The 27,765-nt window shown below is 43.0% G+C and overlaps 1 long non-coding RNA gene across 1 annotated transcript in view; it reads left to right on the plus strand.

Moving 5' to 3' along the window:
• The first annotated feature begins 1,057 nt into the window (after positions 1–1,057).
• Positions 1,058–27,765, plus strand: part of LOC141070027 (uncharacterized) — a 45,565-nt gene continuing 18,857 nt past the window's right edge. The window contains exon 1 of the long non-coding RNA XR_012226645.1: positions 1,058–1,153. This is a non-coding gene — a long non-coding RNA (uncharacterized lncRNA). The remainder of the gene's footprint in view (positions 1,154–27,765) is intronic.

Raw genomic sequence — 27,765 nt, forward strand, 5'->3', positions numbered from 1 at the left:
TTCCATAACACATGATAATACTAGAGAGAGGAAAAAAAGATTTCAAGGACCAGGGTGATTGGGTCTGCACATGGCAACGTTGTCCGACCTGTAGGGCCATCAGAAACCCAGGAAATTAGTTTCTGCCCCCAGTAACATACAGACATGCCATATTTGGTCTCAAAAGAATGGTCACCTGGTTATTTTCACTAGAAGGTTGAAACAAAAGCGCAATAGGGTCTTATCCGGGTAAAATGTTCAATTACTGAATGTATTAAACTCACCTTCTCAAAGATAAAATAAAGCTTGTATAGTAAGTCAGCCTGCTGCACGTCAATTATCACTTTTATAAATATCTATTTTTGAGACTCATACCAATGGTCGGATTATAAATTCTCTTTTAAATTCAAACACTCTCCCTGGTGTAGCGGTGTGTTCGCTGGACTTTGATCCCTTTTTTTTCTTTTTCATCACGTCGTGGGTTCATTTTACATATATATATATTTTTTTCTCGTTTTTCTTTATTTATTTTTTATCATCCTTTTTCTTTTCTTCTATTTCTTTTATCTGTAAAACATAATAAAGATTTATTTTTAATTAGGGAATGTTTAACCTTTATGAACTCTTGACGCTTGAATCACTTTGATCTTTGACCTTTGCGGCGCTCCTCGTGTCTCTGAGGGCGCCAAATTTGAATCCTGTATGTATAAATGTGATGACAGCTCTCTGTAGTCATGTATCAACCCCTGAAGAAGAAGTGTTATGCTTCGAAACGCGTAGGGATTAAAGGGTTAACTTTTTTAACCTTGTGTGGTTATTGAATCCGTCTGGCAGCGCACTCAAAGTCCAAGAATTTATTCCTTATTGAAGAATGGTCACCTAGCAGGGGAAAATGTAATGCCCATATCATCGCCCTGTGAGCCCTCTAGCCAAAGATATGGAAGAGAGGAGTTTTTAATAATTTTTCAAAAATTTTTCTAACCCAGCCCACCAGTGAGGTCAGCAACGGAGGAGTCCCCGGGTTTGTGGGCAAAGCATAAAACTGAAAAACACATTTGGGGAGTTGTCAGACGCCAGATTGTCAACTAGACAACATGCTGACTTGATCAACCATTTTTCTTTGGGATGGCTCTCCTTCCCTTTATCGACATGTCATACCTGTGACTGAGATAGAGTAAGTTTCATATTTTAATCCCTTTTATTTGTAACTGTCTGTACATATTGTATTTCGTCTCCTTTTGTAATATCTTTTGTATTTTTGTAAACACTGTTGATATTTTATGGAGTAAACTTATAAATTTACTAGTTTCATTCTTTTTGCTCTATGATCGAACCGACACATACTCCACTCAAAATCCTGCGACCTTGGGTTAGTTCCTGACTTGATATCGGCTTTGGTATCAAACAAGAGACTGGTGGAAGGGTGGCATCCTGGTGTTATTGGGAACCCTGGCAGTGACGGATTGTAGGTTTATGTGTGTATTCCCAGTCTGGGACTGGTGATACACATACCGACCTCACTGCAGATTGCCCAATAACCAGTACGTGACAAGGCAGCCTTTCTGGCAACTACTTATCCTAGGTGAAGTTCCCTGACTTACCTGAGGGTAAGGGTGGTGCCAGAGAGCTGTAAGTTCCTAACTGGAACTGAGAGACAAAAAATCGGGTTATCCAGACACTATGCAACTTGCATATTGTGCAGTTTCCGCTATGCTGAGCAGCGCAACACTTCAGCATTATTGCTGCACTCCAAGTGAGCATAGGGTGCCCGCAACTGAGACACTTCATGCCTTCATTTTATCCTCCATATTGCAGAATCAGCAATCGTGCAGTACCTTTTAAGTCCCATATGCTCAGACAGACATCAGTCTTGGATTGTATAAGTGAGATAATCAGGATAAGACGATCATTTTGCACTCTTCCCTACATGAATAGTCTCCTTTTAGCTGTTTTCAGAGAACTATTTATATAGGTCAGCACTGTGCAGTTTGTGTCTGGGCGGCATTCACTGGATATCATGAGATTAATTTAATTGATGACAATGGGCCCTTTATGCCCTTTCTTACAATTTTGATGGACTTGCTCATAAATACTTAGTGATTTATTTTTTTTTTCCACACATTCCACTGTCACATTTTCCTTTGTTGGTTCGTTCAGTGTCAGCCTTCATTGCAAACTTCATCAGTGCCAGCTAAGAAGCATCATGGGATCAATGTATCAATACATGGGCAGCACGGTGGCTCAGTGGTTAGCGCTGCAAGGCTGCAGCTGGGTCCTGGGTTCGAATCCCACCAAGGACAACATCTGCAAGGAGTTTGTATGTTCTCCCCGTGTTTGCGTGGGTTTCCTCCGGGCACTCCGGTTTCCTCCCACACTCCAAAGACATACTGATAGGGAATTTAGATTGTGAGCCCCATCGGGGACAGTGATGAAAATGTGTGCAAACTGTAAAGCGCTGCGGAATATGTTAGCGCTATATAAAAATAAAGATTATTATCAATACTAGCGCAAAGGAAAATTTGAGTAATTAGGGCTGCTCATTGCAGCGGCAACCACTGTGTACCACTTGTGTTGTTTTCTCCATGTGCACAGGGGTGTAACAACTGCGGTCGCAGAGGATACAACCTGGCCCATGGTGGTGAGCAGCCCTCTGATGCCAGCAGAAACTTCAACTGGTTGTGCGTTTGAGGCTGCACAGGATAAGGGACATATACCAGGATGGGGGATATATATCAGGATGGGGTGCAGTATAAGGGACATATACTTGGATGCGATATATATATATCAGGATAAGGCCCAAGGATAAGGGGCATATATAGTTCAGGATGTGGGATATACTGTATATACTAGAATGAGGCCCAGGATAAGACACAGATATACCGGGATGCGGGATGTATATATATATATATATATATATATATAAATCTTGCTCTGGGGCCCATCAGATTCTAGTTTCACCTTTGCATGTGTGACCCTATGCGAGATATGATGTGACTGAGTTTGATTGATTTTTACCCATTTAGGGGCATATCTTTGCATCTCTACATGAATGTGATTTCATCTGTCTATATGTTTCGTAAGGCTATTGGCTTCAGTGATTTGAAACCCAGAAATTTTGCTCCAGCACACTAAGTGTTGAGAGGGGTTAATCATACATTTTGTTTAAGGGCTGGATTTTTGTGGACAACCATAGAGCGGATGGGAGGCTGTCCACCTTAACTCCACACCAGGGTGTGGTCTGGGGCTTAAATAGTCAGCCTCCAGAGGCATTGAGGGTTCAGCATGTTTGGAGAGAGTAACTCCAGGAAAGTGCTTCTGTTGGTGCAAAACTGAAGCATGTGTTTTTTCTAGATGAAAAAATAAAATGAAGTCAGCTCACCTCTCCGAGTATGTAATTCCCAATACAGGTCCAAGCCTCGCACGGATCATGGCTGAGTAGACACAGGAAAAAAGGGAATGGTGATCCAGCGATGTAAGCTAGGTGCTCTTTTTAAACAAAATATAGCTTTTATTGAGCCATTTAAAATAAGCATTTAGTGCTTAAACCACACACAGGTGCTATAGTAAAAACCAATCCATTTTGACTTGCGTCAAAACCATGATTAAGACACAAGTTGAAACGGATTGGTTTTTACTATAGCACCTGTGTATCTGTGCCATCCATGTGCCTATATGTGGATTAAGCACTAAATGCTTCTTTTAAATGGCTCAATTAAAGCTATATTTTATTTAAAAAGAGCACCTAGCTTACATCGCTGGATCACCACTCCCTTTTTCATGTGTTTTTACTAACCCTGAGTGGGTGGATCTCTACAGACATATGGACTGTGAAATACCCTTTTGTTTTGTTTTCCCCAAAGGGCTGTGTTTATTTTACTTCACCATAATAAACCAGTGAAGGATTTAAAGAGACAGTGTTCCCGTTTCTACCTCCGTGTACCACTGAGTGAGCTGATCTACCACACTGTATTGATTTGTTTTTGAATGCAACATTTTCAGATTATTGGAGGCTTCTCCCACTTCAGGCGGGTAAGTAAGATACCCATCATATCGCCATCTACATTTGTTTTGCAGAGCATATCATGAATAGAGTTTTGATTAATCGGCTGAGTGCAGCAATTGCAGTAAAAAGACACCTGACTTGATAACTGCTTTCTGGCAATGTAGTTTACACTGAGATTATAGAAAATCACACTCTAGAAGGTAAGGGTACCGTTACACTTAGCGATGCACCAGCGATCCCGACAGCGATATGGATCGCTGGTGCATCACTAAGTGGTCGCTAGTGAGCTGCCACACAGGAAGATCTCACCAGTGACATCGCTGGGGTCGGGGGTCGCTACTTACCTGTCAGACGAGGAGATCCTGACGTCCTCCCGCCCGCGTCCACGCGTCGCTCGTCGGCGCCACAGGAAGCGCCCGACGTGAAATGATCCAGGACCTTCTCGCGCGACCAGCGATAATCAGCGGGGGAGCCGGTCGGAGGTAAGTATCACATGTAGCGATATCGCTAGCAATATCGCTGCTACGTCACAAAATCGGTGACTTTACAGCGATATTGCTAGCGATATCGCAGTGTGTAACGGGGGCTTAAGACGTGAGCTCTGGATGGAATATGTTAGAACCTATACCAGATGGGGAAATGATGATACGTTGTGCCCTGGGCCTCAATAGTCAGAAATTTAGTTTCCATCCTTTCTGTGGAAATGAGCTATTGTGGCTCAAAACTCAAGGGCCATGGTACAAAAGCTATTTCTGGACTCCACACCTCGCCGTCAATGACGTTGGGTGCGGCAGGAGATGATGATAAGCAGAGTAATAAAAGCGTTCAATGCTATAGTAAGGTATTTACTTGTCGTGTAATATAAATGTGTCATAGCAACTGTGCAATTAATACATGGTAGCGTGGCTGCAGAAAGGCTGGTGGCTCCTGGGAGCGCAGCACAACCTGTATATGACAAAATAAGAAAAGACGTAGTACAGTAAGTGCTGACTCTGAATGTGTAAGAAGATGAGCCGAGACAGAGTCAGCGGTTTCCGGTGCCCTTTAAGGCCAGAACTATTGGGACTGTCATCACTGTTGCTGGGGGAGGCTTCTTCTGGGAGGGAAGGACCTTCCCTCTGGACAGCAGGGGCGCAGGGTATATAAGAAGGACTGAGCTCGGGAACGGGGCAGACTTGGTGGGAAAGTGATAGGAGAAGGTTGACTCCCTCTCCGCTGCTCCGGCTGCCAAATCCACGCCACTCATCCTTCAGCGTGCTGACTATAAGATTGACTTTGACGCTATAGAGTTATTGTGTCACCCTGTTCTTCTGGACTGCCCTGTCCTGTCTGTGGTAATGGATAAGCTATCTAGAGACTACCCCAAAGGGCCGCCCGCTGCTGCGGTTGGTGAGCGTGTAAGGGGGTGGCGTTGCTATGGACAGTAGAGACACGCAGCCACTTTGGCTGGTGCAGTGGTACGTTCTGTTCTCCCCTGCAAGAGACTGAGTGTGTTGTCTGCCAGCCCTGGAGAGGGGAGGGGCTGTTTTCTGTGTGAGTGTGCTGGGCAGAAGAAGCTGCAGGAAGCTGGCGTGCCTGGAGCTGTGAGCAGAAAACGCGCAGTCTGAGACTGACTGAACTGATGAGATTGTGTAAACTCTTCTGGGGATAATAAAGGTGGCATTCCTGAGTCATTGTGAGGAGCCACAAAGAAATACAAGAAAGGAATCTGCCGTTTTAAAGGAGCATCTACAGGATTGTCAAGCAAGTAGAAGACCACGTTTCACAGAGCTTCCAGAAAGACATGCTCACCATCTTACAGGACTGCTGGGCCCCCGGGACTGGAATGAGACTCCAACGTTACTGAGTTTTAACCCCTTGTGTGCACATGTTAGGGCTTAGGATAGGCTGCAATAGACAGAGCACGGCAGCCATGTGGCTGGTGTAGCAGAGGCCAGGTAGGCTATAGTTAGAGTAGCATCAGACTGCATTTATTGTGTTGTTTTGCTTTTTGAAAGTATATTGTTCTGTGATAGTTGGAGCACCATGCTATTTGACGGCCCAGCTAAAGAATATCACTATTAAATTGTCTTTTGTCATTGCATACCCCTGTTTACACCTTCCTATCTCTGCATTCCTTGCCTGTCAATAAATTAACCCTTTGTGCACCTCATCTTGTGTACCGTAGTCTTCCTGCATGGTGGTGGCTTCCTCGGCCATCGCTTCAAGCGTGCCTATGGCTTGTGTACGGTGCCATTCCTGAGGAATCCACATAAAGGATTGTTTCCACTTTCCAGCGCACTCAAGTCAAGCAGGACCGGATCCATCAGTACGGTTGGCAGACAGTGCTTCTCGTTCCTCCGTAACAGAGCTAGAGACTTTGTCCACAATTTACGTCGCCATTAGGAGATTTTCCAGCCCTTCCCCTGCAACAACTACAAGCGATAAGTTACCTTGTTTTTGTATATCTTATTCTTGTTTGCGTGCAATTCCCGCTGCTGCCCTACTATTCTTGCCTCCATGCATGGAGTATTACTTGTTAATTGCCTGTTCAGTAAATCCTCCGGCTCTTCACTGCATCCATTGAAACTTACTCATTTTACAAATACACCATTCTCACAGAGGGCAGACTAGAGTAGTACCAACAAAGTGGCAGTACTTTTTATAGCTATATCATTTACAGGGCGGTAGTACTATCTACATGGAGGTGGTACTACAGGTGCATCTCACAAAATTAGAATATCATCAAAAAGTTAATGTATTTCAGTTCTTCAATACAGAAAGTGAATCTCATATATTATATAGAGTCATTACACACAGAGTGATCTATTTCACGTGTTTATTTATGTTAATGTTGATGAGTATGGCTTACAGCCAATGAAAATCCAAAAGTCATTATCTCAGTAAATTAGAATACTTTATAACACCAGCTTGAAAAAATGATTTTAAAATCCGAAATGTTGGCCTATTGAAATGTATATTCAGTAAATGCACTCAATACTTCGTCGGGGTTCCTTTGGCATCAATTACTGCATCAATGCAGCACAGCGTGGCGTGGAGGCAATCAGCCTGTGGCACTGCTGAGGTGTTATGGAAGCCCAGGTTGCTTTGATGGTAGCCTTCAGCTCGTCTGTATTGTTGAGTCTGATGTCTCTCATCTTTCTCTTGACAATACCTCATAGATTCTCTATGGGGTTAATGTCAGGCGAGTTTGCTGGCCAATCAAGCACAGTGATACTGTTGTTTTTAAGCCAGGCATTAGTACTTTTGACAGTGTGGACAGGTGCCAAGTCCTGCTGGAGAATTAAATTTCCATCTCCAAAAAGCTTGTCGGCAGATGGAAGCATGAAGTGCTCTAAAAATCCCTGGTAGACGGCTGCGCTGACTTTGGTCTTAATAAAGCACAGTGGACCTACACCAGCAGATGACCGCCTTAACATGGCTGCCAGATACACATGAATTGGCCAATTTATGCGCTAATCATTCTCATTTTTTCATATTTCTAGTGCAGTAATGCAATTCAATTTTCATTTTTCATGTTTGCAAGCTATAGCGCTACACAGTGCTGCCTTATTTGTTTGATTTTATTTGAGTTGCCGACTCTAGGTAGGCTCCTGTTCAGACCCAATCTGTGTTTGGATGTGACGGTCAGTTCTTTGATGTTTTAAGAGTAAAAAGCTCATTAGAAAGGTCTTTGCACTGTCCCCTCATATATTTATACTTTATAATAAGATCACCCCTAAGCCTTTTCCAAACTAAATAACCCCAAGTGTAATAACCTGTCTTGGTATTGCAGACCCCCCAGTACACGAATAACCTTGGTCACTCTTCTCTGCACCCGCAGAGAAGAGCAACCAAATAAAATTATGTTCTCCTCTTGAGCATTTATGCCTCTTTTAATGCATCCCGTTATTTTTTTTGCCTTTGCAGCATCTGCCTGACACTGGCCACTAAATGTGAGTTTGTCGTCCACCCATACACCCAGGTCTTTTTCAGTGACCATTTTGCCCAGTATTTTATACTTAAACACATAATTATACATCTTATCTCTTCTGCCCAAGTGCATGACCTTACATTTATCCCTATTAAAGCTCATTTGCCATTTATCAGCCCAAGCTTCTAGTTTACATAAATCTTCCTGTAATATTAAATTGTCCACCTCTGTATTGATTACCCTGCAGAGCTTAGTGTCATCTGCAAATATTGAAATTCTACTCTGAATGCCCCTGTGGAGAAGGTGACTTGACAGACAGACTTGACTGGAAGTAGGAGGGAACGATGTGTGCACTACAGACGGGGATTGGTAATGACAGAAAGGTAACAGCAGGGAAAGACAGAAAAGGGAGTGCAGTACCGCAATTTGACCACAAGATGGCAGGGGGGAGTGTAGTTCAGGACCTAACATCAGCTTACGGCTATAGAAACTGCTTAGTCATGGGGGCGGGGAGATAGGAACCCGGGAGGGAAATTCCCAGTGAGAGAGGGGATAAATAGGACAGGTTAGGGTTCCAGGCTAGGTTAGTCCCGGAACGAGCTCAGCAGAGGAAGACTCAGGACAGAAGACGGAGAACGGAGAAGAGCTCGACCAGGGGACTGACAGAATAAGACAGTCAGGGGGGTGGCCCTGACACGACATACCGCAGGTCAGACGAGGCCCCGGGGGTACCGACTGGATGACGACCTCGGGCAGGTGAAGCACTGGCGGTAGATTGGTCTAGGACAGCCCCAGCAAAAGATCTGCGAGGGACATCATCTCGACTAAAGGAAAGGTGAAAGGTACCCGGGCCTGGAAACGGAGAGCTGTAAAGGAACTGCGGTGCATGGCTAAGGTCGTCAGGAGGACGGCCAATAAACCCAGATCTGTTACAACTGAATTCTGCCTCCGTCTCGTCTTTGCATCGTCCAGTCATGGTAAGCAGTGGACCACCCCCCAATCCGGCCCCGCACCACAACCCCTATAAGGTCATTAATAAATATGTTAAAAAGAAGTGGGCCCAACACCGACCCCTGCGGTACCCCACTGCTAACCGCGACCCAGTCCGAGTGTGCTCCATTAATAACCACCCTTTGTTTCCAGTCCCTGAGCCACCTCTTAAACCACTTACATACATAGAATCATAGAATCATAGAATCGTAGAGTTGGAAGGGACCTCCTGGGCCATCTGGTCCAACCCCCTGCTCAAAGCAGGATTCGCTAAATCATCCCAGTCAGATGTCTGTCCAGCCTCTGTTTGAAGACTTCCATTGAAGGAGAACTCACCACTTCTCGTGGCAGCCTCTAACTGTGAAAAAGTTTTTTCTAATATCTATTCTGTCTCCTCCCATTCAGTTTCATCCCATTGCTTCTAGTCTTTCCTTGTGCAAATGAGAATAAACTTGATCCTTCTACAGTGTGACAGCCCTTTAGATATTTGTAGACAGCTATTAAGTCTCCTCTCAGTCTTCTCTTTTGCAAACTAAACAATCCCAAATCCTGCAACCTTTCCTCATAAGACAGGGTTTGCAGATCGGTCACCATTCTGGTTGCTCTTTTCTGAACTTGCTCCAGTTTGTTGATGTCTTTTTTAAAATGTGGTGCCCAAAACTGGACACAATATTCCAAATGAGGTCTGACCAAAGAGGAGTAGAGGGAAATAATGACTTCACGTGATCTAGACTGTATGCTTCTGTTAATACATCCTAGAATTGCATTTGCCTTTTTTGCTGCTGCATCACACTGTTGACTCATATTCAGTCTGTGATCTATTAGTATACCCAAGTCTTTTTCACAGGTGCTGTTGCTTAGGCCTATTCCTCCCATTCTGTATATGCTTTTTTCATTTTTATTGCCCAGATGTAGTACTTTGCATTTTTCCCTGTTAAAAACCATTCTGTTAGTTGCTGCCCACTTCTCCAGTTTATTTATATCTTTTTGAAACCTCTCTCTCTTCTCTAGTATTAGCTATCCCTCCTAGCTTTGTGTCATCAGCAAATTTAATCAGTTTACCCTCAATTTCTTCATCTAAATCGTTGATAAAGATGTTGATTAATATAGGGCCCAGGACAGAGCCCTGTGGTACCCCACTTGAGACATTCTTCCAACTGGATGTGCATCCATTTATGACCACTCTTTGGGTCCGATCACTAAGCCAGTTATGAATCCACCTAACAGTTGCCTTGTCCATTCCATACTTAGTCATTTTTTCAATAAGGATTGTATGAGATACTTTGTCAAATGCTTTGCTGAAGTCAAGATATACTATATCTACAGCATTTCCTTGATCCACCCAATCAGTGATTCCGTCATAGAAGGAAATTAAGTTAGTCTGACATGACTTATTAGTTACAAACCCATGCTGACTCTGTTTAATCACTTCATTCTTATCCAGGTACTGACATACATGTTGTTTAATAATTTGTTCAAAGATATTTCCTGGTATAGAAGTCAGACTCACCGGCCTATAGTTGCCTGGGTCCACCTTCTTCCCCTTTTTGAAGATAGGAACAACATTTGCTCTTCTCCAGTCTTCTGGGACTTCTCCTGTTCTCCAAGAATTTTCAAAGATTATGGAGAGGGGTTCAAAAATTTCTTCTGCTATCTCCTTCAGTACTCTGGGGTGTAATTCATCTGGACCTGGAGACTTGAATTCATTTAGGTTAGCTAAGTGTTTCCTCACTATCTTTCTGTTTATAGATATCCTGGATTCTTCTATTCCCTTAATAGGACAGTGAAGAACAGTTGATGTTACATTTCCTTTCTGAGAGAAAACAGATGCAAAATAGGAATTTAAAAGTTCGGCCATCTCAACATCCTGTCTTACCATTTCATCATTTTCATCCTGTAAAAATCCTATAGCATCTTTGACTTTTCTTTTACTTTTGACATATCCCCAAAATCCTTTATTATTGCTTTTGACAACTCTTGCAAGCCTCAATTCATTGTCAGCTTTAGATAATCTGATTTGTGCCCTGCAGGTTCTGCAGACAGCATTATATTCTTCTTTAGATAAGCCTCCCTCTTTCCTTTTTATAAACATTTTTTTCTTCCTTTTTAGCATGTGCTTAAGTTCTGTGTTCATCCATCCTGGCTTCCTTAAATGCTTCCTATTCTTCCCTCTTTTCGGAATTGTTAACAATTGTGCTTTGAGAATTTCATTTTTCAAGATTTCCCATCCTTCCTGGACATTTTTGTCTTTAAAGATATCCAGCCATTGGATCCCTCCAATTCTCTTTCTGAATCCCTTAAAATTTGCCTTTCTGAAATCTAATCATGACGTCTGAGTCTTCACAGGTCTTCCTCCTCTAGTTATCCAAAATTCTAAAATAGCATGGTCGCTACCTCCTAGGGATCCAGCCACTTTTACCTCCTCAACCATTTCCTCCCTGTTTATAAGGATTAGATTATAAGGATTAGATTTATAAGGATTTTCCCCTATCCCCATTGTTCTCGTTTTATTTATCAACCTATTGTGTGGCACCGTATCAAAAGCTTTTCAAAAGTCAATATACACCATGTCCACCGTGTTTCCTTGGTCCAGTCTGGAACTTAGGGCCCCGTCACACATAGCAATCTCGCTAGCGAGATCGCTGTTGAGTCACAAGTTTTGTGACACAACAACGATCTCACCAGCGAGATCGCTGTGTGTGACAACGATCAGCGACCGCCCCCCCTGCCGGTATCGCTGATCGCTCTTGGAAATCCCTGGACATTTCTTTGATCGCTGGTCTCCCGCTGGCCAGCACGCATCGTTGCGTGTGACAGGCGGGAGACCAGCGATCAGCTGGTAACTAACGTACACATCGGGTATCTAAGGGACATGCGTCACTTAGAAACCCGATGTGTACCTTAGTTACCAGCACGCTGATGCAGGGAGCTGGTAACTAAGGTACACATCGGGTTTCTAAGTGACGCACGTCCCTTAGAAACCCGATGTGTACCTTAGTTACCAGCTCCCTGCATCAGCGCGCTGGTAACTAAAGTACACAGCGACGCCGCGCACTCGGCATCGCTGGTGCTGATCGCTGGTGAAGCTGTCTGTTTGACAGCTCACCAGCGATCATGTAGCGACTCACCAGCGATCCTGACACGTTGATATCGTCGGGATCGCTGGTGAGTCGCTATGTGTGACCCTTACCTCTTCATAGAAGCTTATCAGATTAGTTTGACAGGAATGGTCCCTCCTAAACCCATGTTGATATTGGGTCATGAGGTTATTCTTCTTCAGATACTCCAGTATAGCATCTCTTAGAAAACCCTCCAGGATTTTACCCACAGTAGAGGTTAAGCTTACTGGCCTATAATTTCCAAGTTCAGTTTTTGTCCCCTTTTTGAATATTGGGACCACATTTGCTATACACCAGTCCTGTGGTACAGACCCTGTTATTATAGAATCTTTAATGATTAAAAATAATGGTCTATCAATGACTGTACTTAATTCCTGCAGTACTCAGGGGTGTATCCCATCCGTACCCGGGGATTTGTTAACTTTAGTGATTTTTAGACGCCACCATACTTCCTGCTTTAATGGAGAATTTTTGTTATCACTGACCATGTGGGATTATCTTGTGTAAATACTGTTGAAAACAAGTCATTTAGCATATTGGCTTTTTCCTCATCCACCATTTCACCCAGATTATTTTTAAGAGGTACAACACTATCATTTTTTAGTTTCTTACTATTTATGTAGTTAAAGAATATTTTGGTATTATTTTTTCCTTCTCTGGCAATGAGTCTCTCTGTCTCAATCTTTGCTGCCTTGACTTGCATTTTACAGAATTTATTTATTTTTTTGTATTTATTTAATGCCTCATCACTAGCTACTTGCTTTAATTCTTTAAATGCTTTCTTTTTGTCACTTATTGCACCCCTTACAGCTCTATTTAGCCATAGTGGTTTCCTCCTATTTCTAGCATGTTTATTCCCATATGGTATATACCGTGCACAGGTCCTATTCAGGATGCTAATAAACGTCTCCCATTTTCTTTGTGTATTTTTATGTCTCAGGATATCGTTCCAGTTAATTGCACTAAGATCATCTCTCATCCGTTAGAAATCTGCCTTCCTGAAGTTTAGGGTCCTTGTAACCCCTCTACTACACATCTTATTAAAGGATACATGAAAACTTATTATTTTGTGATCACTATTACCCAAGTGACGCCCAACCCTTACATTTGATATGCGGTCTGGCCTGTTGGTTAATATTAGGTCTAGCAGTGCCCCCCCTCTTGTTGGGTCCTGAACTAGTTATGAAAGGTAATTGTCTCTCATAGTTGTCACAAACCTTTGCTTGAACTGCAGGTTTCTGTTCCCTAATGTATTTCAGGGTAGTTTAGGTCCCCCATAATAATGACTTCTCCTTGAGTTGCTCCTTCATATATTGCTTTATGAGGATATTTTCTGTTGCTTCCATCATTTTTGGAGACTTATAACAAACCCCTATCAATAATTTATTATTTTTTTCCCCCTCCCCTTATCTCCACCCACAACGAATCTACATTTTCATTAGATTCACATACAGTCATGGCCAAAAGTATTGACACCCCTGCAATTCTGTCAGATAATATTCAGTTTCTTCCTGAAAATGATTGCAAACACAAATTCTTTGGTATTATTATCTTCATTTAATTTGTCTTAAATGAAAAAACACAAAAGAGAATGAAGCAAAAAGCAAAACATTGATCATTTCACACAAAACTCCAAAAATGGGCCGGACAAAAGTATTGGCACCCTCAGCCTAATACTTGATTGCACAACCTTTAGCCAAAATAACTGCGACCAACCGCTTCCGGTAACCATCAATGAGTTTCTTACAATGCTCTGCTGGAATTTTAGACCATTCTTCTTTGGCAAACTACTCCAGGTCCCTGATATTTGAAGGGTGCCTTCTCCAAACTGCCATTTTTAGATCTCTCCACAGGTGTTCTATGGGATTCAGGTCTGGACTCATTGCTGGCCACCTTAGAAGTCTCCAGTGCTTTCTCTCAAACCATCTTCTAGTGCTTTTTGAAGTGTGTTTTTGGTTATTGTCCTGCTGGAAGACCCATGACCTCTGAGGGAGACCCAGCTTTCTCACACTGGGCTCTAAATTATGCTGCAAAATTTGTTGGTAGTCTTCTGACTTCATAATGCCATGCACACGGTCAAGCAGTCCAGTGCCAGAGGCAGCAAAGCAACCCCAAAACATCAGGGAACCTCCGCCATGTTTGACTGTAGGGACCGTGTACTTTTCTTTGAATGCCTCTTTTTTCTCCTGTAAACTCTATGTTGATGCTTTTGCCCTAAAAGCTCTACTTTTGTCTCATCTGACCAGAGAACATTCTTCCAAAATGTTTTAGGCTTTTTCAGGTAAGTTTTGGCAAACTCCAGCCTGCCGACGGATAGTACGGGTTGACACCGTTGTACCCTCGGACTGCAGGGCAGCTTGAACTTGTTTGGATGTTAGTGGAGGTTCTTTATCCAACATCCGCACAATCTTGCGTTGAAATCTCTTGTCAATTTTTCTTTTCCGGCCACATCTAGGGAGGTTAGCCACAGTGCCATGGGCTTTAACCCCTTCACGACCTATGACGCCTACGTAGGTGTCATGAAAAGCAGTGCCCAAACGACCTATGACGCCTACGTAGGCGTCATGCTATAAATAGCCCCCCTGCGGGTCGGGTGACCGGGGTCACTGAAAGGTCACCCGACCCGCACACAAAGGACCCTTCAGAGTTAACACCTGGGGGTGTGGCTTAGCCCCCACGTGCCTACGATCGCTCTGATTGGCTGTTAAAAGTGAAACTGCCAATCAGAGCGATTGTAATATTTCACCAATGAAAATTGGTGAAATATTACAATCCAGCCATGGCCGATGCTGAAATAGCATCGGACATGGCTGGACACCGAGACCCGACCCCCCCCACACCGACTGACGGCACCGATCGGCTGCCGCCACCTTCTGACGGCACCGATCGGCAGCCGCCGTCATGATCTGCCCCCCCCGCCTTCTCTCCTCCCCCCCAGCCCTCCGATCATCCCCTCTCACCCTCCGATCACCCCCTCACCCTCCTTTGTGCCTCCGATCTCCCGCTATCCGTCCCGGTGTCCTGCCGTCCAGCGTCATGGGCGCCGCCATCTTGCAAGATGGCGGGCGCATGCGCAGTGCGCCGAATCGAATCTGCAATGCTGCAGATTCATTTATTTTGATCACTATGATAAACTTTCATAGTGATCAAAATAAATAAAAAGTAAATCACCGCCCCCTTTATCACCCCCATAGGTAGGGACAAATAATAAAATATTTTTTTTTTTTTTTTTTCCATTAGGGTTAGGTCCAGGGCTAGGGTTAGGGCTAGGGTTAGGGCTAGGGTTAGGGTTAGGGTTGGACTAAGGGTTAGGGTTGGACTAGGGGTTAGGGTTGGACTAGGGGTTAGGGTTGGACTAGGGGTTAGGGTTGGACTAGGGGTTAGGGTTGGACTAGGGGTTAGGGTTGGACTAAGGGTTAGGGTTGGACTAAGGGTTAGGGTTGGACTAAGGGTTAGGGTTGAATTTAGGGTTAGGGTTGAATTTAGGGTTAGGGTTGGAATTGGGATTAGGGTTGGGGTTGGGATTACGGTTAGGCTTGTGGTTAGGGTTAGAGTTGGGATTTCGTTAGGGGTGTGTTGGGATTAGGGTTGTGGTTAGGGTTATGATTAGGGTTGGGATTAGGGTTAGGGGTGTGTTGGCGTTAGGGTTGGAGATAGAATTGAGGGGTTTCCACTGTTTAGGCACATCAGGGGCTCTCCAAACGCGACATGGAGCCACCATTTATTCCAGCCAATTTTGCGTTCAAAAAGTCAAACGGTGCTCCCTCCATTTCGAGCCCCGACGTGTGCCCAAACAGTGGTGTACCCCCACTTATGGGGTATCAGGGTACTCAGGAAAAATTGCACAACAACTTTAGGGGTCTAATTTCTCCTGTTACCCTTGGGAAAATAAAAAAATGGGGGCGAAAATAATTATTTTTGTGGAAAAAAAAGATTTTTTATTTTCACGGTTCTGCGTTATAAACTTCTGTGAAGCACTTGGGGGTTCAACGTGCTCACCACACATCTAGATAAGTTCCTTGGGGGGTCTAGTTTCCAAAATGGGGTCACTTGTGGGGGGTTTCCACTGTTTAGGTACATCAGGGGCTCTGCAAACGTAACATGACACCCACAGACCATTCCATCAAGTCGGCATTTCAAAACGTCACTACTTCCATTCCGAGCCCCAACGTGTCCCCGAACAGTGGTCCCCCCCATATATGGGGTACCAGCGTACTCAGGACAAACTGGACAACAACTTTTGGGGCCCAATTTATCCTGTTACCCTTGGGAAAATAAAAAATAGTGGGCTAAAAATCACTTTTTGAGGAAAAAAAAATATTTTTTTATTTTCACAGCTCTGCGTTATAAACTTCTCTGAAGCACTTGGGGGTTCAACGTGCTCACCACACATCTAGATAAGTTCCTTGGGGGGTCTAGTTTCCAAAATGGGGTCACTTGTGGGGGGTTTCCACTGTTTAGGTACATCAGGGGCTCTGCAAACGTAACATGACGCCCACAGACCATTCCATCAAGTCGGCATTTCAAAGCGTCACTACTTCCCTTCCGAGCCCCAACGTGTGCCCAAACAGTGGTCCCCCCCCATATATGGGGTACCAGCGTACTCAGGACAACCTGGACAACAACTTTTGGGGTCCAATTTATCCTGTTACCCTTGTGAAAATAAAAAATAGTGGGCTAAAAATCACTTTTTGAGGAAAAAAAAATATTTTTTTATTTTCACAGCTCTGCGTTATAAACTTCTGTGAAGCACTTGGGGGTTCAAAGTGCTGACCTCACATCTAGATTAGTTCCTTAGGTGATATAGTTTCCAAAATGGGGTCACTTGTGGGGGGTTTCCACTGTTTAGGTACATCAGGGGCTCTGCAAATGTAGCATGACGCCCACAGACCATTCCATCAAGTCTTCATTTCAAAGCGTCACTACTTCCCTTCCGAGCCCCAACGTGTGCCCAAACAGTGGTCCCCCCCCACTTATGGGGTACCAGCGTACTCAGGACACACTGGACAACAACTTTTGGGGTCCAATTTATCCTGTTACCCTTGTGAAAATAAAAAATAGTGGACTAAAAATAATTTTTTGAGGAAAAAAAAATATTTTTTTATTTTCACGGCTCTGCGTTATAAACTTCTTTGAAGCACTTGGGGGTTCAACGTGCTCACCACACATCTATATTAGTTTCTTGGGTGATCTAGTTTCCAAAATGGGGTCATTTGTGGGGGGTTTCCACTGTTTAGGTACATCAGGGGCTCTGCAAACATAACATGACGCCCACAGACCATTCCATCAAGTCGGCATTTCAAAACGTCACTACTTCCCTTCTGAGCCCCAACGTGTGCCCAAACAGTGGTCCCCCCACATATGTGGTACCAGCGTACTCAGGACAAGCTGGACAACAACTTTTGGGGTCCAATTTATCCTGTTACCTTTGTGAAAATAAAAAATAGCAGGCTAAAAATTTATTTTTTGAGGGAAAAAAATATTTTTATTTTAACGGCTCTGCGTTATAAACTTCTGTGTAGCACCTGGGGGTTCAAAGTGCTCACTATGCATCTAGATAAGTTCCTTAGGGGGTCTAGTTTCCAATATGGGGTCATTTGTGGGGGAGCTCCAAAGTTTACGCACACAGGGGCTCTGCAAACACAACATGGTGTCCGCTAACGATTAGAGCTAATTTTCCATTCAAAAAGTCAAATGACGCTCCTTCCCTTCTGAGTCATGCCGTGCGCTCAAACAGTGGTTTTCCCCCACATATGGGGTACCAGTGTACTCAGGACAAACTGGACAACAACTTTTGGGGTCCAATTTATCCTGTTACCCTTGGGAAAATAAAAAATAGCGGGCTAAAAAATCATTTTTGAGGAAAAAAAAATATTTTTTTATTTTCACTGCTCTGCGTTATAAACTTCTGTGAAGCACTTGGGGGTTCAAAGTGCTCACCACACATCTAGATAAGTTCCTTCGGGGGTCTAGTTTCCAAAATGGGGTCACTTGTGGGGGAGCTCCAATGTTTAGGCACACAGGGGCTCTCCAAATGCGACATGGTGTCCGCTAACGATTGGAGCTAATTTTCCAATCAAAAAGTCACATGGCGCTCCTTCCCTTCCGGGCCTTGCGGTGCGCCCAAACAGTGGTTTATGACCACATATGAGATATTGATGTACTCAGGAGAAATTGCCCAACAAATTTTAGGATCCATTTTATCCTGTTGCCCATGTGAAAATGAAAAAACTGAGGCCAAATAAAATTTTTGTGAAAAAAAAAGTACTTTTTTTTTTTACAGATCAATTTGTGAAGCACCTGGGGGTTCAAAGTGCATACTATGCATCTAGATAAGTTCTTTGGAGGGTCTAGTTTCCAAAATGGGCTCACTTGTAGGGGAGCTCCAATGTTTAGGCACACAGGTACTCTTAAAACAAGACATGGCAACCGCTAAACATTCAAGCATATTTTACATTCAAAAAGTAAAATGGCGCTCCTTGCCTTCTGAGCCCTGCCGTGCGCCCAAATAGTGGTTTATGACCACATATGAGGTATCAGTGTACTCAGGAGAAATTGCCCAACAAATTTTAGGATACATTTTATCCTGTTACCCATGTGAAAATGAAAAAACTGATGCTAAAATAAAATTTTGGTTGGAAAAATTAAAATGTCCATTTTTTCATTCCATGTTGCTTTAGTTCCTGTGAAGCACCTGAAGGGTTAATAATCTTCTTGAATATAGTTTTGAGTAGCTTGAGGGGTGCAGTTTTTAGAATGGTGACACTTTTGGGTATTTTCTGCCATATAGACCCCTCAAAGTGACTTCAAATGTGAGGTGGTCCCTAAAAAAAATGGTTTTGTAAATTTTGTTGTAAAAATGAGAAATTGCTGGTCAACTTTTAACCCTTATAACTTCCTAACGAAAAAAAATGTTGTTTCCAAAATTGTGCTGATGTAAAGTAGACATGTGGGAAATGTTATTTATTAACTATTTTGTGTCACATAACTCTCTGGTTTAACAGAATAAAAATTCAAAATTTGAAAATTGCAAAATTTTCAAAATTTTTGCCAAATTTCCATTTTTTTCACAAATAAACGCAAAAATTATTGACCTAAATATACCACTATCATGAAGCCCAATATGTCACGAAAAAACAATCTCGGAATCGCTAGGATGCGTTGAAGCGTTCCTGAGTTATTACCTCATAAAGGGACATTGGTCAGAATTGCAAAAAATGGCCAGGTCATTAAGGTCAAAATAGGCTGGGTCATGAAGGGGTTAAACTTCTTGATGACACTGCGCACGGTAGACACAGGAACATTCAGGTCTTTGGAGATGGACTTGTAGCCTTGAGATTGCTCATGCTTCCTCACAATTTGGTTTCTCAAGTCCTCAGACAGTTCTTTGGTCTTCTTTCTTTTCTCCATGCTCAATGTGGTACACACAAGGACACAGGACAGAGGTTGAGTCAACTTTAATCCATGTCAACTGGCTGCAAGTGTGATTTAGTTATTGCCAACACCTGTTAGGTGCCACAGGTAAGTTATAGGTGCTGTTAATTACACAAATTAGAGAAGCATCACATGATTTTTCGAACAGTGCCAATACTTTTGTCCACCCTCTTTGTTATGTTTGGTGTGGAATTATATCCAATTTGGCTTTAGGACAATTCTTTTTGTGTTTTTTCATTTAAGACAAATTAAATGAAGACAATAACACAAGAATTTGTGTTTGCAATCATTTTCAGGAAGAAACTGAGTATTATCTGACAGAATTGCAGGGGTGTCAATACTTTTGGCCATGACTGTATATTATCATGCAGGATGGGTTTTAACCCCTTCCTGACATCAGACGTACTATCCCGTCCATGGGCCCCGGGCCCCTATGCCCATGGACGGGATAGTACGTCTACCACGATCAGCGGCGCCCACGTGGTGAGCGCCGCTGATCGCGGCCGGGTGTCAGCTGATTATCACAGCTGACACCTGGCACAATGTGTTAGGGGCGGTCACGGACCGCCCCCGACACGTTAACCCCTTGCACACCGCGATCAAACATGATCACGGTGTACCGGGGGTTAAAGGGAAGCATCGGCAGGGAGGGGGCTCCCTCCGTGCTTCCCTGAGCCCCCCACGGCAGCGCAATGTGCAGCGCTGCTGCGGGGGGCTCCTTTCCTGCAGGCCCCCGAATCCAAGATGGCGATGGGGGCCTTCGGGGGCCTGCAGGAAGCTCGCTTCCTCAGTGCCTGCAAAGCGTAGGCATGAGGAAGCCTTCTGCACTGCCAGTGACAGATCGCTGATCTGTCACAGTGATCTGTGATGTGACAGATCAGCGATCTGTCACAGGACAGTGATGTCCCACCTGGGACTATTTAATAAAGTAAAAAAAAAATTAAAAAAAAGTGTTAAAATAATAAAAAAAAAATCGCCAAATAAATTAGAAAAAAAAAAAAATATTCCCCCAAATAAATGCATTTTTTGGAAATAAAAAAACAAAAAACAGTAAAAGTACACATATTAGGTATCGCCGCGTCCGTAACGACCCGCCCTATAAAACTGTCCCATTAGTTAACCCCTTTAGCAAAACCCTTAAAAAATAAAAATAAAAAACGAAGCAAAAAATAATGATTTATTATCATACCGCCAAACAAAAAGTGTAATAACGCGCGATCAAAAAGACGCATATAAATATCCATGGTACCGCTGAAAACGTCATCTTGTCCCGCAAAAAACGAGCCACCATACAGCATCATCAGCAAAAAAATAAAAAAGTTATAGCTCGCAGAACAAAGCGATGCAAAAATAATTATTTTTTATATAAAATAGTTTTCATTGCATAAAACCGACAAAACATAAAAAAACGACCTAAATGAGGTATCGCTGTAACCATACTGACCCGAAGAATAAAACCGCTTTATCAATTTTACCGCACGCGGAACGGTGTAAACGCACTCCCCCAAAAGAAATTCATGAAACGCTGGTTTTTGTTCATTCTGCGTCCCAAAAAGCAGAATAAAAAGCGATCAAAAAATGTCACGTGCCCGAAAATGATACCAATAAAAACGTCAACTCGTCCCACAAAAAAGAAGACCTCAAATGACTCGGTGGGTCAAAATACGGAAAAATTATAGCTCTCAATATGTGGTGATGCAAAAACTATTTTTACAATAAAAAGCGTCTTTTAGCGTGCGACAGCTGCCAAGCATAAAAACAGCCATAAATAGTAAATCAAACCCCCCGTTATCACCCGCTTAGTTAGGAAAAAATAATAAAATAAAAAAAATGTATTTATTTCCATTTTTCCATTAGGGTTAGGGTTAGGGTAGGGTTAGGGTTAGGGTTAGGGCTAGGGCAAGGGTTAGGGTTAGGGTTAGGGCTAGGGTTAGGGTTAGGGCTGAGATAAGGGTTAGGGGTGTGTTGGGCTTCGGGTTGGAGTTAGAATTGGGGGTTTCCACTGTTTGGGCACATCAGGGGCTCTCCAAATGCAACATAGCGTCTGATCTCAATTCCAGCCAATTCTGAGTTGAAAAAGTCAAATGGTGCTCCTTCCCTTCCAAGCTCTGCCTTGCACCCAAACAGTGTTTTACCCCCACATGTAGGGTATCAGCCTACTCAGGACAAATTGCAAAACAAGTTTTGGGGTCCAATTTCTCCTGTTACCCTTAGGAAAATAAAAAATTGGGGGCAAAAATATCATTTTTGTGGAAAAAAATGATTTTTTTATTTTCACGTCCGAGTGTTATAAACTTCTGTGAAGCACTTGGGGGTTCAAAGTGCTCACCACACATCTAGATAAGTTCCGTGGGGGGTATAGTGTCCAAAATAGGGTCACTTGTGGGGAGTTTTAATAGTTTAGGTACATCAGGGGCTCTCCAAACGCTCATGACACCCGCAGACCATTCCATCAAAGTCTGCATTCCAAAACGTCACTGCTTCCCTTCCGAGCCCCGACCTGTGTCCATACAGTAGTTTTCTCCCACATATGGGGTGTCAGCATACTCATGACAAATTGGACAACAACTTTTGGGGTTCAATTTCTCCTCTTACCCTTGGGAAAATAAAAAAATTGGGGACTAATTGATCATGTTTGTGGAAAAAATACGATTTTTTTATTTTCATGCCCTGGCATTATAAACTTCTGTGAAGCCCTTGGGGGTTCAAAGTGCTCACCACACATCTAGATAAGTTCCTTAGGGGGTCTAGTTTTCAAAATGGGGTCATTTGTGGGGGGTTTCCACTGTTTAGGTACATTAGGGGCTCTCTAAAGGCAACATGACACCCGCAGACCATTCCATCAATGTCTGCATTCCAAAACGGCACTACTTCCCTTCCGAGCCCCGACGTGTGCCCATACAGTAGTTTTCTCCCACATATGGGGTATCAGCATACTCAGGACAAATTGGACAACAACTTTTGGGGTCCAATTTCTCCTGTTACCCTTGGGAAAATAAAAAAATGGTGACTAAAAGATCATGTTTGTGGAAAAAATACAAATTTTTTATTTTCACGCCCGGGCGTTATAAACTTCTGTGAAGCACTGGGGGGTTCAAAGTGCTCACCACACATCTAGATAAGTTCCTTGGGGGGTCTAGTTTACAAAATGGTGTCATTTGTGGGGGGTTTCCACTGTTTAGGTACATCAGGGGTTTTCCAATCGCGACATGGTGTCCGATCTCAATTCCAGCCAAAAATGTCAAATGGCGCTGCTTCCCTTCCGAGCTCTGCCATGCGCCCAAATAGTGGTTTACCCCCATGTGTGGGGTATCAGCGTACTCAGGACAAATTGCACAATAACTTTTAGGGTCTTGTTACCCTTGGAAAAATAAGAATTGAGGGTGAAAAGATTATTTTTGTGGAAAAAATATGATTTTTTAATTGTACGGCTGTATGTTATAAACTTCTGTGAAGCCCTTGGGGGTTCAAAATTCTCACCACACATCTAGATAAGTTCCTTAGGGGGTCTAGTTTCCAAAATGGTGTCATTTGTGGGGGGTTTCCACTGTTTTGGTACATCAGGGGTATTACAATCGCGACATGGTGTCTGATCTCAATTCCAGCCAAAAACGTCAAATGGCGCTGCTTCCCTTCCGAGCTCTGCCATGCGCCCAAATAGTGGTTTACCCCCACATGTGGGGTATCAGCGTACTCAGGACAAATTGCACAATAATTTTTAGGATCCTGTTACCCTTGGGAAAATAAAAATTGGGGGTGAAAAGATCATTTTTGTGGAAAAAATATGATTTTTTAATTGTACCGCTGTACGTTATAAACTTCTGTAAAGCCCTTGTGGGTTCAAAGTTCTCACCACATATCTAGATAAGTTCCTTGGGGGGTCTAGTTTCCAAAATGGGGTCACTTGTAGGGGGTTTCCACTGTTTAGGTACATCAGGGACTCTCCAAACGTGACAAGGCGTCCGATCTGAATTCCAGCCAATTTTGCATTGAAAAAGTCAAACGGCGCTCCTTCCATTCTGAGCTCTGCCATGCGCCGAAACAGTCGTTCCCCCCCACAAATCAGGTATCAGCGTACTCAGGACAAATTGCACAATAACTTTTGCTGTCCAATTTCTCCTGTTACCCTTGGTAAAATAAAAAAAATTGAACCTGAAGTATTTTTTTTGTGAAAAAAAGTTAGATGTTCATTTTTTTTTAAATATTCAAAAAAATTCCTGTGACGCACCTGAAGGGTTAATAAACTTCTTGAATGTGGTTTTGAGCACCTTAAGTGGTGCAGTTTTTAGAATGGTGTCACTTTTCAGTATTTTCTATCATATAGACCCCTCAAAGTGGCTTCAAATGTGATGTGGTCCTAAAAATAAAATGGTGTTGTAAAAATGAGAAATCGCTGGTCAACTTTTAACCCTTATAACTTCCTAACAAAAAAAATTTTGGTTCCAAAATTGTGCTGATGTAAAGTAAACATGTGGGAAATGTTAGTTATCAAGTTTTTTGTGTGCCGTATCTCTGTGATTTAAGGGCATAAAAATTCAACGTTGGAAAATTGCGAAATTTTCAAAATTTTTGCCAAATTTCCGTTTTTCTCACAAATAAACGCAAGTTATTTGAATGAAATTTTACCACTAACATGAAGTACAATATGTCATGAGAAAACATTGTCAGAATCACCGGGATCCATGGAAGCGTTCCAGAGTTATGACCTCATAAAGGTACAGTGGGCAGAATTGTAAAAATTGGCTCGGTCATGAACGTGCAAACCACCCTTGGGGGTGAAGGGGTTAAGGATGATTTTACATATAAACACACAAACCCCTCGCTTATTTGTACAGTAATTTCTGAACAGACTATAGCCCTGTAAATTAACAGCCCAGTCATGGCTTTCGTCCAGCCATGTCTCAGATATCCCCACCATGTCATAATTACGTTCCAACAAAATTAATTCTAATTCCTCCATTTTGTTGGTGAGGCTTCTGGCATTAGTATACATGCACTTTATGTTTCTCTCTGTACCTCTATTCTTTCTTATTAACTGTTCTAACCCTACCCACTATGCCACCCCAATTTCTTTATTTGTGCCCAGGTCACTATCTGCACTATCTTCCCCTCCTATAAAATGAATACCCTCCCCCCAATCCCTAGTTTAAACACTCCTCCAACCTTTTAGCCATTTTCTCCCCCAGCACAGCTGCACCCTCCCCATTGAGGTGCAGCCCGCCCCTAGCGTAGAACCTGTAGCCAACTGAGAAATCGGCCCAGTTCTCCAGAAACCCAAACCCCTCCTTCCTACACCAATTCCTGAGACACTTATGAACCTCCCTAATCTCCCGTTGCCTCTCTGGTGTGGCATGTGGTTCACGCAGTACTTCAGAGAATACCACCTTGGAGATCCTTGCTTTAAGCTTGCTGCCTAATTCCCTGAAATCATCTTTAAGGACCTTCCACCTACCTCTAACTTTGTCATTTGTGCCTATGTGCACCATGACCGCTGGATCCTCACCAGCCCCTCCCAGTAATCTGTCAACCCGATCAGCGATGTGTCAGACTCAAGCGCCAGATAGGCAGCGCACTGTTCGATGATCCATGTCTTTGTCACAGATTGCCCTATCTGTTCCCCTAATAATTGAGTCCCCCACTACCAGCACCTGTCTGGCCTGCCCTACTCTCCTATTTCTCTCCTTACTGGAGCAGACACTCCTCCAGCTTTCAGAGGACATGCCTTGCTGTAGCAGTACTGACACCCCCCTCAGCTGCCAAGTTAGCAAACTTATTGGGGTGTGTCTGATGAGGACTAGCCTCCCTGGCACTCTTCCCCCTACCTCACCTTCTTTCACCCAGCTAGCTGCTTCACTGTCCTACAGCTCCATACTACCATCCTCCCCTACATCTAGCCCATTCAGCGTCTGCTCAGTGAGCAGAAGACTCCTTTCCATATTGTCTATGGATCTCAGTGTTGCCAGCTGCACATTTAGATCCAGTAACTGGGCTTCCAAATGCACAATGTGCTCACATCTCGCACAGCAGTATGCACCCTTGACCGGCTGTTCAAGGATTTCATACATGCGGCAAGATGTGCACTGGATGGCATTGGCAATAGTGGAGCACATTTCCTAATGGGGATTGCACCAGACAGAAATGTTAAGTAAAAAGAAATATAAAGTATTAATAAAATACAAACAACAATTCAGTAATTCATCCCTTGTAAACTCCCTGAATCCAAAGTCACTGAATCACAAGTGTGACCGTTCGCACTTGCGCTCCAGTCACACTCAATTTGTTCACACTCGCTAAGGAAGAAACCCCTTAGTGACAGAGACAAATTTTAAAAATCTGACCAGTGTCACTTTATGTGGTAATAACAGTTCTATAAGTTCCAGGGATTTCAAGATATATTTGTGTGATTCACCGCGCTACGCTGAGCAGATGTATACAAAAAAAAAGAAAAAAGAAAAAGGGGGAAATAAATACTTAACAGCAGTTATACGTACTTACCTAAAAATGAAGTTGATGTAGAATATTCTGTGTAAGTTGAGATGTCTACGTGGTAAGTAGTTTGCAGGTTATCTGATGGTAGAGATCTCGTTTTTGATAGCTGCTGATGCTATTGGAACAATGATATATTAAGATACCAATAAAACATACAAAAGGTCACAGCACTCCTTGCATGTCCACCATACTCACTGGTTGTATCTTAACGTTTATATTCTCTTCGTAGTGTTCCCTTTATGGTGGATCAATTGATACAATACTAAATATGAAGAGAATTTCAATTACTAACACTGACCACAACCTTGATATTCAGTCCCAGTTCCTGGGGTACATATGCACTTACTTGTGCTAGATTTGTTATGCTACCCAGGTGTAAATCCTGATAGACTCTCCATAATGGTCTTTGTTGGCTTTATTTAGAGCCGGTGCAGGGACGATATCCACTGTTGAAAAAAATGACTGGGTAAGGAGGGATCCACTAAACCAACAAATAGTGCTAGCATTCCAGTAGCCTGTGCACTTTTGGTAATTGCTCTGTCGCAGTCTGGCAGAGGCAGCAGCTGCTGATAGAGCAATAAGCGATGCAGTGTTAAGCGGGAGTCACACACAGCGATCTCGGTAGCGAGATTGCTGCTGATTAACAACTTTTGTGACGTAACAGCGATCTCACCAGCGAGATCACTGTGTGTGACAGCGATCAGCGAGTGGCCCCCCTGCCGGTATCGCTGATCGCTGCAAGAAACCTCTGGACATATTTTTAGTCGCTGGTCTTTCTGTGTGAAAGCTCACTAGCGATCATTTAGCGATGCACCAGCGATCCTGAGCGGGTCGTATCGCTGGTCGGATCGCTGGTGCATCGCTAAATGTAAAAGGGCCTTAAGGCCGCTATTTGCTCGTGAATTTCCATGGCAAACATCAGGACCACACAATCAGGGTGCCAATGGGGATAAAGAGGGAGAAGCTACACTCTTTTAAACATTTACATGATATAGTCATTATTGACAGCAGCATCTAAGAGGTTAAACAAATATGGACGGTGACAACACTGATCGTGCCTGATGCAGCAAGTTGTCAGCTATAGTGTATAGTCGACAGCTGCTGGATTGTTACTTGCATGGGGATGCTATTCATTTATATCGCTGGTCAGTTAACCCCTTCACCCCAAGGGTGGTTTGCACGTTCATGACCGGGCCAATTTTTACAATTCTGACCACTGTCCCTTTATGAGGTCATAACTCTGGAATGCTTCCATGGATCCTGGTGATTCTGACACTGTTTTCTCGTGACATATTGTACTTCATGTTAGTGGTAAAATTTCATTCATATAACTTACGTTTATTTGTGAAAAAAACGGAAATTTGGCGAAAATATTGAAAATTTCACAATTTTCCAACTTTGAATTTTTATGCCCTTAAATCACAGAGATATGGACAAAAAAAACTTAATAAGTAACATTTCCCACATGTTTACTTTACATCAGAACAATTTTGGAACCAAAATTTTTTTTTGTTAGGAAGTTATAAGGGTTAAAAGTTGACCAGCGAGTTCTCATTTTTACAACCCCATTTTATTTTTACGGAACACATCACATTTGAAGCCACTTTGAGGGGTCTATATGATAGAAAATACCCAAAAGTGACACCATTCTAAAAACTGCACCCCTCAAGGTGCTCAAAACCACATTCAAGAAGTTTATTAACCCTTCAGGTGCTTCATAGGAATTTTTTGAATATTTAAAAAAAATGAACATTTAACTTTTTTTCACAAAAAAAATAATTCAGGTTCAATTTTTTTATTTTACCAAGGGTAAAAGGAGAAATTGGACTGGAAAAGTT

The sequence above is a fragment of the Dendrobates tinctorius genome, unplaced genomic scaffold (assembly GCF_039654945.1).
Source record: "Dendrobates tinctorius isolate UK_male_01 unplaced genomic scaffold, ASM3965494v1 ptg000013l, whole genome shotgun sequence".
Taxonomy (NCBI): domain Eukaryota; kingdom Metazoa; phylum Chordata; class Amphibia; order Anura; family Dendrobatidae; genus Dendrobates; species Dendrobates tinctorius.